At 40.5% G+C, this 14,770-nt stretch overlaps 1 protein-coding gene and 1 long non-coding RNA gene across 9 annotated transcripts in view; one reads left to right on the forward strand and one right to left on the reverse strand.

Annotated features, from left to right (window-relative positions):
• Nucleotides 1-1,632: 1,632 nt before the first annotated feature.
• On the reverse strand, nt 1,633-9,143 carry LOC129059296 (uncharacterized). The gene is made up of 3 exons (XR_008525089.2): nt 8,083-9,143; nt 5,065-5,143; nt 1,633-2,887 (listed from the first exon to the last, which is right to left on the reverse strand). It is a non-coding gene; the product is annotated as an uncharacterized LOC129059296 (long non-coding RNA).
• An 85-nt stretch (nt 9,144-9,228) lies between these two features.
• The window catches only part of TENM2 (teneurin transmembrane protein 2), a 1,285,801-nt gene continuing 1,280,259 nt past the window's right edge, over nt 9,229-14,770 (forward strand). For 6 of the 8 annotated variants that reach the window (XM_054556189.2, XM_024247419.3, XM_054556191.2 and 3 more), the window contains exon 1: nt 9,289-9,711. The gene's annotated coding sequence lies outside the window, so the exon portion shown is untranslated. Of the gene's footprint in view, nt 9,712-14,770 lie in introns of all 8 variants that reach the window. The other 2 variants (XM_054556187.2, XM_054556188.2) reach the window with 2 other exon arrangements.

The following is a 14,770-nucleotide window of genomic DNA, read 5'->3' on the forward strand; positions in this document are numbered from 1 at the left end:
TAGTTAAACAGTGGGTTTCAGTGGCATTACTTTGCTCAATCCACCATTTTTTGCACTCTGGAGCCTGTTGCTTGGGAATTTCTTGGCATGTTCTTCAAGAGGCCCGGCCACAGGAGCTTGAGACAGAGAGAGAGAGAGAGAGAGAGGGAGAGAGAGAAGAGGAAGGGGGGGAAGACAGACTGTTGGAATTACTTTAAAAAAAAATGAAGCACCTACTATATTCTGGGCATTGCTAGTTGCTTTCCATGTATTTTCACAATTAAATAACTGTCACAACAAATCTAGCAGAGGAGCTTTTTTGTCCCCATTTTGTAAATAGGATGATTGAGATTCAGAGATGTTAAGTAATGAGGACCAAGGTCACACAGCGAATAAGGGGCTGAGGTGATACAAAGTTGTCATCTGAAGCCCTTGTTCTTTTCACTCTATCATGAAGCTTTTTTTTTTTTTTTTTTTTTTTTTTTTTTTTTTTTTTTTAAAAAAAAAAGATACTATACAGTTGCTTTAAACCAAAGGGAGATCAGAGACTCTTGATCCTGGACTTCATTCTCCCCATGGTGCCATGGCATTTGATGATAATGAAGATTTTAGGGGCCTGAGTCTGTGGGCAGAATGTCGGAAGAGGCTGTATTGAATATACATCTTCATTTTGGAAATGAAGCTACATCACCTTTGCCATGTGAATTAGTTTCACCAATAAGACATGTTGGCCTCATTTATTTTCTATTTTTTAATCTATTAGTGTTCATCAGATACTGTAGGGGTAGATTATAGTCAGAATTTCTAACACTCTTTAAAAATGAGAATCTTTGGTTCATCTCCCGCTCCCCTTCTTTCTGCTTTCCATCGCTCCCTCTTACTTCCCTCTTTTTCCCTCTCATTCTCCTTTCCTCCTTTCCTTCCTCCCAACATCACGGTCAAGTGCTGGCGTGTGTCACTGCCAAGATGTAATGGCCTTGGGTGAGTAACTTAGCTCCCGTAGTCCTCATTTTCTACAAGTGTGAAATGTTTATAATAACGATATCTCAAACTGTTGCTTTGAGGAAAAATTTTATTAATATATGCCAAGTACTAGCCAATAATAATAATAATATAGTAAGAACTTCGTAAAAGATAGTCATTGTTATTCCTTAAACTGTAGGTATTAGTCCAGGCAACATGCAAAGCACGTGGGGATTTTTGCAAGGGAGTAAAAGGAATTTTCCTGGTAGAGGATATGACTAGTTTTTAGCATGATGCTCCTCTCCATTTTCTTGTATGATTATATTTCAAATATAATTTTAAAGTGTATTTTCAGAGTTATTTTTTTCTTATTGCCTGCTCATTAGTAACCCATCTCTCTGTCTCTATTCTCTGAGAGTATTCCCTACCATGCCTCTGTGAGGATACGTGGCTTGGTGAGCAACAGGAGACAAAAAACAAACCTAGTAATGTGGAAAGCCAGGGTGCATAGGAAAAATAACAATTATATAGCCCTCACAAAATGTTTTTCATCTTGAAAATGCTTTGAAAACATTAACTAATTAATTAATCAAAAAGAATTTCTACCAATCAGTGAAAATGCTCTTTACAATGTATTAAGCCTCTTGAAAGGTATTATTTATTCAGGGATGTTTTTCTCTTTCGTCTAAAGGGAATCATCAGTTTCTTTTTTTTTTTTTTCCTTTTTTTTGGAGACATTTCAGGAGATCGTGTGGAATCTCTGCATGCTCCTTTCACTCTATGCATCCAAGCAAGCATGAGCATGTGAAAATGCACGTGTGCATACATGCACACATGCACACACATTAACAAATGCAAAAGGTTATTTAGGACTGAGCCCCTTGACCAGTAAGTGCATCAAAATATTATATAACATTTTCTAATCCGGGGTGCTCATCAGCTTTTTATTAACCTGCCAGCAATTTCAAGACAAAAAAATTCCTGTTGAGTCTCACGTTATCAGCTTCACCTATTACATATGAGCATCTACTTTCCTGTCTCTTCTACTGCCTACTGAGCTGCTCTAGAGCTGGTGTTTTGTCACCATCTCCCTAGAGCCTAGCTACTCATAGAGCCACCAAAGCATCAGCCCTATTCTCTGGCCTACAAAGCATAACTTAATCTCTTTGTGACATTGCAGGCGAGTAGTAATAATAATCTGATGTTCATTAATTCAACAAATATTGAGTATCCGCCATTCATTTATTTATATATTCCTATATCATATACTTTATTCAGTGCAAGTCTTTGTGTGAATCACAGTGATGGATTCAAAGATGATCTAGACAGGGTTATTGCATTCAAGGGGTTTGTTGTACAGCTGGAAAGAGAAGGCAAGAACATAAATAACTTTAATATAAAGGAGACATGACGAACACCAACAAAGAAGCACCGTCAGAAGAAGGGGAGAGGATTTTTGGCTGGGGAATTCAGGGAAGCCTTTTTGGAGTAGATGATGCCTGAGTGGGATATTGAAAGAGGATCTGGCTTGTGGAACTGATGGGGGTTGGGTGATGTTCCAGATGGAGGCAAAATAAGGGGAAAACCATGGACAAAGGAAATTATAGTTTATGAGAATCATTTAACTAGGGCCTAGGCAGGGAAAAGGATAGAAGACATGTTATAGGAAATGTGGATTGGCCCTATATTGGGGAAATGCATGGCATTTGCAGCACTATACTGGGTCCCTACCAGCAGCAGCCATCAACGAATCAATCTCATCACTCAGAACAATGTCGCTTGTGTAGATATGGCCTCCAAATACCTATCCACGCAGTCACTGCTGATCAAATGTGTTGGAGCGCATTGGTTTATGTGAGGAAAAGCACATCCCACTCCTGGGTCACAATACGAAGAGCCTTATGTGATAGGCTGAGGAATCCAGGCTTTAATTTTTGACATTACACTGCAATTGAAGAATGGATTCAACGTAAATATCATTAACATCATTGCTGTTCTACAATATTGTAATCTGAAGACATCCAGAAGTGCTATTGAAATGCAGTATTGGAAGCCTTACCTACACATTAAATTAAGCCTTCAGACTTTTTATGGAAAATTTAAATTTTATCTTCTTCATCCTCTGGTTATCAGTTTCTATTTCTTACTATTATTAATTTCCTAGAAATAGCAGTTTACCTCTTGTTTTCTCATTCCTTATGGGCTCTGAGCAACTATGTAAAGGGTTTTTGGAGGCCGGGCACATTGGCTTACACCTGTAATCCCAGCACTCTGGGAGGCCGAGGCAGGCGGATCACGAGGTCAGGAGATCGAGACCATCCTGGCTAACACAGTGAAACCCCGTCTCTACTAAAAAATACAAAAAATTAGCCAAGCGTGGTGGCGGACACCTGTAGTCCCAGCTACTCGGGAGGCTGAGGCAGGAGAATGTCATGAACCCAGGAGGCGGAGCTTACAGTGAGCAGAGATCGCACCACTGTACTCCAGCCTGGGCCACAGAGTGAGATTCTGTCTCAAAAAAAAAAAAAAAAAAAAAAGAAGAAGAAGAAAGGTTTTTGGAATTTAAAATTCAGACACAGGTTGAGTATTGCCCATCCAAAATGCTTGGGACCAGAAGTGTTTCAGAGTTCGGACTTTTTCAGATTTTTGGAATATTTTCATGTACGTAATTAGTTATCTTAAGGATTGGACTCAGGTCTAAACAAAATTCATTTAACTTTCATATACAGTTTATACACAGTCTGAAAGTTATTTAAAAAATATTTAAAATCATTTTGTGCATGAAACAAAATTTGTATACACTGAGCCATCAGAAAGTAAAGGTGTCAGGCATGGAATTTTCCACTTGAGTTATATTGGTGTTCAAAAAGTTGCCCATTTTGGAGCATTTCAGATTTCAAATTTTTGGATTTGGGATGCTCAAACTGTACTATTATATCTGTGTGAGGTTCTCAGACATCATGCCTTTTATCTAACTGATTTCTGGAAAGAGAAATAATTATCTTATAATATACCAAACAAGATTTCTACCCTTAAGTTATAGAACCAAGATCTCATTGGTTACCCTTTTCTATGCAAGGTGCCCTATACAAAAATGCAAATGCTGCCACATGAGTGAACTAATGGCACCAGGTTAATCTGCCTGATTGAGATTATATTTTCAAGGATTTTTCCTGACCTCTCTTAAAAATGGGAAGTCACAGCATCTACTAAAACATCTTTAAAGGATGTTGAAGACATTGGAAACAAACATGGAGAACTGCAGTGATTAAAAAAGAATCTGTTTGTTTCTACTTCTAAATTTCCCATCCTGATGAAAGTGAAAATTCTCCAGTACATATACTCTGTAAAGGATTTTACAAAATTGATGAGAATGTCTGTTGAGACTGTGTGACCTGGGAAATGGTTGACAATTACAGTGCAATGCTATTTAAAAGCAAAGGGAATAAAGGCTCATCAATGAGAACTCAGACGCCTTTGCTCCAATGACACTCATTTTGTTTGGTCTTTTGCCCTCTAAGCTCCATGTACATCAGTTTTTCTAATTTGCCAAATAAAACAAATAATGCTCCCTTAGAGAGGCTATCCTAACTGAGTTTAAGTGTTCTTGGAAAATAATGATACTATTATACACGAAGTGTTGTGCACACCAAGTACAAATGAGCTGTCACCATCACCCCTCCCTACATCTGCCTCCGTGTTCAAATGGATATCGGAAGTTTGAGGCGGCAGAATGCAGAGTTCACCATATAGAATTCGGCAGTAGACAGACCTGGTATTACATTCCACCTTGGATACTTACTAGTTGTATGAGTTGGCTGTAACTGATTTGTTCTTTTGAAGCCTTTGTTTCTCCATCTATAAAATGGGGATCATGACTGTACCTGCTGCAGAGTTGCTATGAAGAATAACTGTGATGATCTACATTAAAATGCCCAGCTGTTACATGACTTCTCAAAAAGCTTAAAAGTTCATGTCCTGGGTGCCCCAGCAGAATATCAACTAACACTTTAAGTTTTCTGCAAAGTTTTCCTTGAAAGTTGCCCTTCATGCCTTTCTTAACCGGTTATTCTCATCACGAGTTAAGGATTGCACTGCACATGTGAACAAAAATCAACCTACCTTATACACAGGAAGAGGTTATCAAAAATCCCCGAGACGTTTCTGCTGCCTGAAGCATTTTCTAGGGAATAGATTTATTCTGGGGAGGAGGGTGGAGGAGGGAGAAAAGAGAGGTTAATATTTAACCTTTTCTTAGAAACTTCACTTTATTCATAACATTTCAGTGTAGAGCAACTTAATAGCCGAACAATTGCAAGAAACAAATCCACAGTCAAGGGCTGGTGTGTATTTGTAGCTGGATGCATATGTCTATAGCTGTGAGGTATGTAAATAGAATGGATACAGTTTGTGGATGGTCTTTGTGTGCACTTACAGAGAGGACAGAACAGGGAGATGAATGCTGGAGATAAGGTAGAGGATGCAAAGGATGGAGATATTTTTCCACATGGAAGCATCTTATTCTTACAGACCTGATTGGTATAGCCTAGGGATCTCTGCAAAGGGCTACACACACTGATCCAGTTACAAAGTAATACTCCAAAATGGAAAGGTGTTTAACAAAAGCTTCCTATTTGTAATCAAAGCTTCCCTTTATCACTGGGCATGCCCAGCAGTCAGCTTAGAAGCAGAGCTGTACAAAATGCAGTTTTTACTTTACCGTGGCTTGTAGCCACTGCTGCTGCTGACAATGAGCAGGGAGGCGGTGAGGCATTGGGTTCCAGGTAAGGCCTGAAAAGGCAGAGGAACAGGGGCCTGAACAAAGGTGGAGCCTCAAGGAGAGGTAACAGGTGGGAGGAGTGGTGCAGAAGGCTTGCTTGGCTCTGGACAGCATGTCCTCTCTGAGTGAGGGTTCCCCCAGCCAGGATTTGCTGAAAATCTTGGAAAGCCCCAGTGCCATTTACAACGTCCTGTACCACACGTCTGCAGTGAGAGATACCTGGGTTTAGAATGTAGCTCTGCATTATGACACCGGTTGTGACCTTGGTAAAATAACTTTAAGTCTTTGAATCTCAAATTCCTTATAAGATTTGATGAAGGGGAAAATGCACCCACAGTACCTCTCCCTGGCAGTTAGATCCTTGGGCATTATCAAATACTACAGCATGGCTAAACTGCAACACCACACTGACATCACCTCGCCCCCATACCAACCTCCTCTGAAACTGTGAAGACAGACCTAGCCTCAAATCCTAACTCTGCTACTTACTAGCTGTAAGACCTTGGGCGAGTTGTGTGGGGGTGTGTGTGTGTGTGTGTGTGTGTGTGTAAGAGAGGGATTGAGAGAGGGACAGAGAGTGACTTTAGCTGGCAGATACTATGAGATAAAATGGGAAATTAAAGTAGACCTATCACTGTACCTCTGGAGTTTATAGTCAGGTTTGTTGGGGAGTCTCAGTTTCATTGTCTGTAATTGGAAATAACCATGCTTAGCCAAAAGAATTGTTGTTAAGGTTAAAATGAGAAAAAGAAAATCTGAGCAAGTTGCCTAGCACATGGTGGGTGCCCATAGTAGATTAAGAATATCCTTGGCGAGGTGGCTAATGCCTGTAATCCCAGCAATTTGGGAGGCCGAGGCGGGTGGATCACTGAGGCCAGGAGTTCAAAACCAGCATGGCCAACATGGTGAAACCCCATCTCTACTAAAAATACAAAAATCCGCCGGGCGTGATGGTGCATGCCTGTCATCCCAGCTATTCCAGAGGCTGAGGCACGAGAATCACTTGAACCTGGGAGGCGGAGGTTGCAGTGAGTGAAGATCATGCCGCTGCACTCCAGCCTGGGCCACGGGGCAAGACCCTGTCTCAAAAAAAAAAAAAAAATTCTACTGCATGCCTCTTTAATTTTTACTATACTGAATGATTTATCTCTGTTATTTCTGTATTCCCCCATAATGCCATCCCCAGCATCTGTCTACCTTATTTCCCGTGATCCCCTTTCACGTAGTCTGATTGGCTGTTGGACAACATGACAGGGGTTAGTCATGTGGACTGTAGCACCAGACAGACCTGCGTGGGAGTCCTTCTCTGCCCAGGTAGGTGACCTTGGGCAAGCTACTTAATCTCTCTCTGCCACATTTTACTCATCTGTGAATTGGAAATAAAACCAGCTCCCCTCTCCTAGGAATTATTATTCTTATTCCAAGAGTAGTTTGTATGTGTGTATGTGTGTGTGTGGTAGAGAGTGAGAGTGAGTTTAATTAAAAGAGACACATTCTTGCCCCCGTGGAGTTTACAGTCTAGAGGGTTCATGTGTGTCTAAGAGACATACACTAGCTAAATCATAACACAAATGGAAAACGGAAGCTACCACAAATTTTTTAAAGTTACATGATGGATGCCTTGAACACCTGTAATAACCCAGAAAGATCTCATGACTTCCCTGAAGAAGTTGATGCTGGAAGAGATAGATGAAGGATAAACAGGAGTTTGCTAGATGAAGAGGGGAGAGAAATGCATTCCTAGCAAGCCCTCAGTAAATGCCCCTCATTAGCATTTTAAGCATATGATCACCATCTTCTTGTTAGAAAACAAGCCCAAAGAGTATAGAGATAATGCCCTTGTCATCCCCTGTCACCACTAGGATAGCACCTTGAAGGAAGTAAATGCTCAGTAAATATCCTTGAATGAATGAATGTTACAAAATCAATGAATTTCTCGAATGAAATCAAAAGTAACTGCCATGGCCTCATCCCATGGCTTTATTCAGAAGGCAATTAAGGGAGATGCATATTCTAGTAAAAAACAGCATAGACCTTGCAATAGGACAAACAGTGTCTTCATTCAGGGCCTGTCCCTTGAGGAAAGTGACACCACATCTCAGTCTCAGCCTCCTCATATGTAGAAGGGGGGTAGGATAGTTTCGTTACAGAGTTCCTTTAAAGATTAAGATGGCACCTAATTAAAGGATGACCAAGAGTATGGAATCAAGAGATAAGTATTATTAATATTAGTACTACTAAGACATTGGCAAATTTCAGGCATGCAGTTCTTCAAGGTTTGTAGGTTATTGAAGACAACAAGCCAGGTACAGCTTGAAGGCCAGAGGATGTTATTACCCAAACACCCACCAGGCCTTTACCTTGCTGTACTTGCCTAGCGTTCATCCACACTCCTCATCCTGTCTCCAGTGACTGAAGGCCAGACTGCAGGGTTTAGATTCTTGATGTATTGGGTATGATATACTAGCAGTTGGTAACGTTCTGGGGCCTCGGTTTCCTCCTAGGGTGGATCATACAGTGTCTGAACAGGTTAAAATCAGATAATTCATAGGCAACACATTCCACAGAGCCTGCACATGGTAAGCAAGCAATACTTGTTCAGCTGTTACTATTAAAACCACCAGGCCCTGCTGGATTTTCTGTTAATTACCCTGTAAACTGAAACAGCCTTTCCTGGGCTAAGAATTGTTTCTTTTCAAAGATTCCCTTTATGAAAAAAAGAGAAGTAACTCCTCTCTGACGTCTGGAAGTCTAGCTTCCCCATCACTACGTCCTTGGGTGCAGGTTCAGAGCCACCGGGCAGCCTAGATGAGGCTGGTGAGCAGCGGCTGAAGGCTCTGGAACCTTTGCTTCTCTCTGGAAGCTACAGAGCTCGGCTCTGCCCTGCTCTGCGTTCCTAACCCTGGAAGAAGCGGTCTGGGTGCAGCCAAGCACTGGACATGCTCGCGAGAGCCAGAGCAGGGTCGGGTCGTCCGCAGGGCTCGAAGGCTTGCTGTGCTCTCCTGTTCGCAGAGACCTGGGTGTAGCTGTGGTCATAGATGTGGTGCATCGGGTGCAGAGAGGATCCCTCGGTGCGTGCAGCTAGGGATCCAAGCCTCCTCAGGCTAACCCTAGAGCCGAACTGAACTCTCAGCCGCCCGGGGTTCGCGCGCTCAGTTCCTGGTCTTGGAAACGCCCAGCTGGGGTTCTCTCTGCAGACAAAGGGGTGCACGTGTCCCTAGCGCCCCTCTTTCTCAGCCGTCAGCCCCTCCCTGGCTGCGTACCCCGCAGCCACAGCAGCTGCAGCCCCAGCGCCACCACCCAACCCGGGCGGCCTGGGCCGGTGCGCGCTCTCGGGGCCCAGGGATTGCCTCGCACTCCCCATTCAGGGACTGCGAGGGCTGGCGGGCGGCTCACGGCTCTGTGTGTGTGTGTGTGGTGTGTGTGTGTGTGTGTGTGTGTGCGCGCGCGTGTGTGTGCATGTGTGTGTGCGCGCGTGTGTTGTGCGGCGCGCGGGCGAGCGCTTGTGTGCGCGCGGGAGCTCGCGTGCAGGAGTCACTGGGTGTGCGTGCGTGTGTTATGGGTTTGATTCCAGAGCAGGTTGCACATTGGTCCTGGGTGGCTCGCAGGCTCAGGTCGTGCTTGGGCGTCCTCCTCCTAATCGTTTCCGAAGTAGCAGCAGCAGCAGCACCAGCAGCACCACCAGCAGCAGCAGCAGCAGCAGCCGCCGCGGCAACATCGAGCTCAGCGGCACAGCAGCCAGAACTGTGCAGAAGCGAGCACCGTCTGGGGAGTCCGGGGGGCGGGTAAGAGGGAGGAGGGGGAAAGCCTGTCTTGGTCTTTGGGATTATTTTTTTCCCCTTCTTTCCCTCTCTCTCTCTTTCTTGAGGGTGTGTGTTACCCCCTCGAAGTGAAGGAATTTTGCTCCAAAGCGAGCTGGGACCGAAGACTCTAGGCTAAGTTATCTATGTAGATGGTGTCAGGGAGCGAAGCTACTGACCGAGCTGCTGGTAAATGTTTTTCACTTCTTACTCTTTAATGCTTAAGGCTTTTTTCCCCTTTTCTTTCTTTCTTGTTTCCTTTCTGTTCCTCCTCATTCTGCAATCGCTCCTGAATCAGCTGCAGTTCTCTTTCTCTCTCTCCTTGCGTTTGTGCAGTTTACAACTTGTTTCATGGTTTTCTATGTATTTTTTTTTCCTCCTTCATCCTCAGATGAATGCTGGAACATTTAAATTCGGCACTTCGGGAGGTCATCATTAGTTGCATGAGTTTCAGGGGGGAGGGGAAAGATTGCTAGAGCAGACTGTTATTTCCCTGCAGAAGGACTGCCGGTTTCTCTCTAATGTTCATCGCAATTATAGGGATTTTTTTTTAGGATGCATTTTAACGTTGCATTGCTGTTTAAGGTTATCGTTCTCCAGGATTACAATGCATTTGACTCAGTTTTGACAGCATGAGAGATGCCAGTGATTCCAGAACTACTGTATGGTACATGCTGGCTAAAATATTCAAAATTGCAGGAGGAATCATTTGCATTCCAAAAGAGAATTTCTTTAAAAATGCCGTTTTGCATCACATTGCTACAGATTTGCAGGAGGCAATAATAGACACCACTACCCATGTTGCTTGCAAAGATAATAAACATATAAGTGCTTTAGTGCATCACATACTGTCTTGGACTCCAGTGATTGAGCTATTGCTAAATTTACTTAATAATAAATTTAGGGCTATGGAGAAAGAGGGAGATTGCTGGTACTGTTTTATTCAAAATTGTGAGACACGTACAGCAATATCTCTCTTAGATCTTACTTGAAGTGGCATCTTGTCAATGGAGGGGGGGGGGTCTGCATACACATGGAATAAAATTATTTAAAATAGCCAGCATAATGAATGCAAATTGAACTCTAACTCTTTTCTTAAAAATAGAACTCACTCTGTAACTCTGGCTGCCAGGATCTGTTTTAAATATTATTTAAAAATTAATATACAACAGCTCTTTGATGCATTCATATCATTTAAAGTTCTTTGGAGGGTTCTTGATCATTACCATGTTTTATTTGTTTTGCTTTTTTCCTCTTAAGTTTTCAGTTCCAGTTCAGTAGAAAAACTGAAGGGCCAGTAAGTAAAGGCAAATCAGCAATTTAGAAAGGAATCAGTGCATAGTTGTAAAATTTCTGCTAAGCCATGGAAAAATGAACTAATATAATGGCAGCTTAAATGGAGGAAGGGGGCCTCTGTGGTACAGCAGGTTGCAGTTTCTGTACATGTATCATCATCCTGAGAAACCCTGAACTCTAAACTGAAGCGAGGACATCCAGTTCAGGGATACTCTGAGACACATACATTCTACAGAGGGAAAATGTTGTTATTCAAGGAACCCTCCTTCTGCTAGGTGGTTGCCACATCATAGAGCAGCAACTTATCTATGTGCCAAGAGTACGTTTGCAATAATACTCTTAAACTTTGTTTTCATGTAAACTTAACTAATGTTGGAAGAACTGCATGAAACAGTGAAGGCTGTTCAGCCCCAAGAAACAAAACAAACTGTAAATTAACTCAGCTAGTCAGATCTTCTTTTATATAGAAAAAAACCTACTCTAAGGCACCATGCAAATTCACCTCTTCTGGGTCCCCTGTGTTGACAAAAGCCTTTCTTAAAATTGTGAACAGAATTCCTAAGACCTAAAGCTTATTTCTTCCTTTGTAGTCTGCTGAAAGTAATAAGGCATTTTATTTAGAATGAAAGCTCAGCTTATTCATGGGTCCCTTGAGATGGCAATATTGCTGTTTTAAAATATTTTCATGGACCTTTGAATGGACTGTTTCAATCAAGTTAGTGGGGGAAAATCCAGCTTGCATTCATTAAGACCACAGTTGTCTTTGAGTGAAGCATTTGTTTGTCTAGGTACTAAAGAAAAATGATTTCATATAGTAAACTTCAATCCTAAGAACCCAAAGTACCTAAAGCATCAGGTTCCCTCATTCTAGGACCCAAACCAAAAAGCAATATACCCCATGCTGGGCAGCTGTATTGTTTCTCTGGCATATTCCACACACATGTGTATGAAAAGATAACTGACCAGGCTAAGGGCTTATTTTGCTAGGCTCGTGGGGCAAGATTTCTAATTGTTATGTAACATATTCAGATCATGAATTTATTTATGAAACATCAAAATTAGCTTCAGTTTCAGTATCTTCACTAGACTCAAAGACTATGAGTACGTTGATTTAAAGAACATTTTTTTCCTATTGAGACTGTTTTTTTTACCCACCCACCCCTCTTTCTACTTCTAGTTTCCTGGCAACTTCTGAAAAGCTCTGAGAATTTGTGTTAAAATATTAAACATATCTACATTTTGGGTGTGATGCCAGGTTAGATTACTATTCAATCAACTGGATTTGTATGACTCTTACATCGTTTGGTGTGGTATTGTGTTTGTGGCTTGTTGATGGGTTTATTATGATAATAATTATTAAGTTTTTTTTTATTAAATCTTAACTAAGCTTATTTTAACTTTTTGTGCCTGGTGTTGATTTCAGGTTAATGTATGAAAATAATACTATCCTCTTGATAGCCTTGCTGGTAACTTAGATAGTTTCATTTCAACTGGTCTTCATGTTAAATTTCAGCATGGCATTGAACTTACTGGGGAGAAGGTAAATTGGGGAGATGGCTATGTAGAAAGACAGGTATCCGAGACTGTTGATTCATGGAACTTGTCAATCACATTTGGCTGTATTGTTAGAGTTCCTACTTTCATTTTGATAAGAATGGAGGTTTCTCTGCATGTGTGAATCGTTTATTATGCTACAGCTACTGAATGTTTCTTAACATTAATTGCTATTTTTTCATTGTGCAGTTGAGGGGAACTTTGAACTACTTGTGTGTTTTAAGGAAAACCTGTTTGGCTAGTTTTTTGCATTGTTTTCTTTCTGTGCAGATTAATTTTGAGAAGTGATTTCTGGTGAAATATGGTCAAGGTCATTTCCAAGGGCCTTTTTGTCCCTCCCCACTTGAGAACTAAAACTTAAACAGAAAGACAGACTTATAGAGGCACAACTTAGCATCACCCTACTTAGCTTGAAGGGGGCAACATGAAAAGCCTATGTTATTGTCTCTCATTACTTTGTGTAAAGCAACAGTTTTGTTCTTTGAACTGCTGGTTCCTAGTAGCCCTGATGTACTCACAAGGAGAAACCCCCCATTCTGCACTCATAGTATATACCACAGATTCCCAACCTTCAGGGAACATTGCAAGACATATATATATATGTTTTTGTATGTATATTGCAAGACATATATATATATATATGGTTTTTTTTATGGGGAGGAGACATGTCTTTTGATACATTCTCAGTAGTAGGGGACATAGCAGTGTTTGATTAAGCATGATGTATTTTCTAACTACATAATACTCTGCTTTAAGTTTTGTGAAAGCAACAGTAATTTTATGGGTCTTATTTGCTGAGAGCAAATAGTAGTTTTGTCAAAGTATTCTTTGTACTTCTGGTTTATATTTTGCTTTAAAAAGGGAACGTTCACATTGTTCAGTACTATGCACTATCAGCAACAGACTTTTTAAAAATTATTTTGGGTTGTTTTCTCTCCTTAACAAACATAAACCATGACTTAACATAATTATTTTAGGTGTTTTAAGACTGTGTAATAAGAGGATAATATATCAGGTCCTGCTCATATTTCCAAAAGATTTCATAAAGTTATGGAGGTAGAAAATGTTTTCCCTAAAATTAATGTTACTCATGACTCCAGTCTATTTAATATATTGTATACTACAGTATGATTCTGAAACTGAAATACTGCATCCTTTTTATGAATTCTTAATGGGAAAAAATGAAGCACCTCAGAAATAGTTTGCAAATAAAGTTCCTTCATTTTTACTGCCAGACTTTCATTGGCCCGCTTCTCCTAAGTATAGAATTACGAGCCTTTCAGGCAAAAATAATGATCAGGGAAAAAGTACAGTAATGTGCTTTTCGGATGTACTATGAGTGAAAAGAGAGCAGGTGTTTGTACACTTTTCCTATGAGTTTGATAAAGAGAAACTGAAACCAAGTAACACAGCTAATATGTCAGAATGGAATCTATATTCCCCATAAAGATTTTTTTCTGCTGAACAATATGAATTGATCTTTGATGGAACAATTGACAGCATCCCTTATCTTATCAACACGGTGTGGCTCCTGCCAGAATATTCGTGGTGGATGCTACAGAAGCACCTCTGTCTTGGGAAATATAACAGTGCATTGTTTGGGGGGAAAGAGATGGTTTCTTTGAAAGTTGAGACTTCTCAGGACTTGACAGCAATTCTTTGAGAGACACTTGACTCACTTGGATATTTGTTTAGATGACCTATGGAGAAAGCCCAGTGTACTCTTCTATCTCTAATTTAGTTCTGCTACAGGTTTTTGGAACATAAATATGAAGTTTTCAGCTCATTCATTCTTACTATTACATGAGTTTATGATTTCTGGAATGTGATGCAGATCTATAAAAGTATAGAACCCAGCTTTCAAAAAGTCAGTCAGTTTTACTGCTCTGTTGACTAAATTATTTAGCTGTATGTAAGCTTAAGCTTATTTGAAAAAATATTAGAAGTTTTGTATAATCTTTTCTGTTAATATGACTTTTGTAAAGTGCTCTTATTAAGTTATATAAAAGGGAGTTATGTACCTTGTAAAATAAAGAACTCATTTATGAATTTGGTTCCAAAGAATAAGTCATTTCTTTTGTTTATTTAGGTTTTGCAATTTTTAATTTACCTAGTAGGAGACAAGGACTAAAGCGGGAGGATGTAATTGGTGTGATGAAGATGAAATTGATACTAATGATAATATACCGATTCTAAATCTTAAGGTGGGATACATCATGGAGGATTCTCTTGGAAAAAGTTTACATTTAAGTATCATTTTTATTATTGCTTAGAACTTCACTGATACTCAATATTTTGACATCTCTCCTACTTCAGTTAGAAGAATAAGAGTCTATGTGGAAAAAAAAATGCTACTAAATAGAAATGATTTTTGGCAGAGGTTAAAAAAATCTCATAA

Source organism: Pongo abelii, chromosome 4, assembly GCF_028885655.2.
Source record: "Pongo abelii isolate AG06213 chromosome 4, NHGRI_mPonAbe1-v2.0_pri, whole genome shotgun sequence".
In the NCBI taxonomy this organism is placed as follows: domain Eukaryota; kingdom Metazoa; phylum Chordata; class Mammalia; order Primates; family Hominidae; genus Pongo; species Pongo abelii.